The sequence below is a fragment of the Grammomys surdaster genome, unplaced genomic scaffold, assembly GCF_004785775.1.
Source record: "Grammomys surdaster isolate TR1022 unplaced genomic scaffold, NIH_TR_1.0 125178, whole genome shotgun sequence".
In the NCBI taxonomy this organism is placed as follows: Eukaryota; Metazoa; Chordata; class Mammalia; order Rodentia; family Muridae; genus Grammomys; species Grammomys surdaster.
This window is the reverse complement of record NW_021620070.1, coordinates 47,864-49,418: the sequence shown is the minus strand read 5'-3', so window position 1 is coordinate 49,418 and position 1,555 is coordinate 47,864.

The window sequence follows — 1,555 nt, the reverse complement described above, 5'->3', positions numbered from 1 at the left end:
GAAGTGGGCCTTCCAGGAGCTCTAACCCAGGCAGCATCTTAGGTAAGGAGACAGAAACACCTTCCCCAAACAGGGAATATCTGAGACCCTCTAAGACCCAGGAATTCACTCCTGGCCCGGAGCACTGGTTCCCTCTGGTCTGGGCCAGAGCACTGGGCCTCAGCTCTAACCCTAGTAGTAACACCCACCCCACACAGTTCTGAAACAGCCAAGAAAATAGGAAAGACAGGCTCCAGTAAGAGACAGGACAGGTAGCGCTAAGGTGATCCAGATAGCAAAAGGCAAGCGCAAGAACATAAGCATCAGCAACCCAGGGTACTTGGCATCATTAGAACCTAGTTCTCCCACACTAGAAAGTCCTGAATTCCCCCATATCACCAGGAAAGCAAGAACCAGATCTAAAATCACTTCTAATGATGATGCTAGAGGACAATAAGAAGGACATAAATAACACTATCAAAGAACTTGAGGATAACACAGGTAAACAGGTAGAAGCCCTTAAAGAGGAAACACAAAAATCCCTTAAAGAGTTACAAGAGAACACAACCAAACAGGTGAAGGAATTGAACAAATTCATCCAGGACATAAAAATTGAAGTAGAAACAATAAAGAAATCACAAAGGGAGACTACCCTGGAAATAGAAAACCTAGGAAAAAAATCAGGAGTCATAGACGCAAGCATCACCAACAGAATACAAGAGATAGAAGAGAGAATCTCAGGTGCAGAAGATACCATAGAAAATATTGACACAACTGTCAAAGAAAATGCAAAATGCAAAAAGTTCTTAACACAAAACATCCAGGAAATCCAGGACACAATGAGAAGACCAAACCTAAGGATAATAGGTATAGAAGAGAGTGAAGATTCCCAACTTAAAGGGTCAAAAAATATCTTCAACAAAATTATAGAAGAAAACTTCCCTAACCTAAAGAACGAGAAACCCATAAACATACAAGAAGCCTACAGAACGCCAAATAGACTAGACTAGAAAAGAAATACCTCCCGTCACATAATAATCAAAACACCAAATGCACAAAACAAAGAAAGACTATTAAAAGCAGTAAGGAAAAAAGGCCAAGTAACATATAAAGGCAGATCTGTAAGAATTATACCAGATTTCTCACCAGAGACTGTAAAAGGCAGAAGATCCTGGACTGACATCATACAGACCCTAAGAGAACACAAATGCCAGCCCAGGCTTCTATACCCAGCAAAACTCAATTACCATAGATGGAGAAACCATGACAAAACCAAATTTACACAATATCTTTCCACAAACCCGGCATTACAAAGTATATTAGCAGGAAAACTCCAGTACAAGGAGAGAAATTATACCCTAGACAGAGCAAGAAAGTAATCCTCTTCCAACAAAACCAAAAGAAGATAGCCACACAAAGATAATTCCACCTCTAATAACAAAAATAACAGGAAGCAACTATCACTGTTCCTTAATATCTCTTAACACCAATGGACTCAATTCCCCAATAAAAAAGACATAGGCTAACAGACTGGATACGTAAACAGGACCCAGCATTTTGCTGCATACAGGAAACC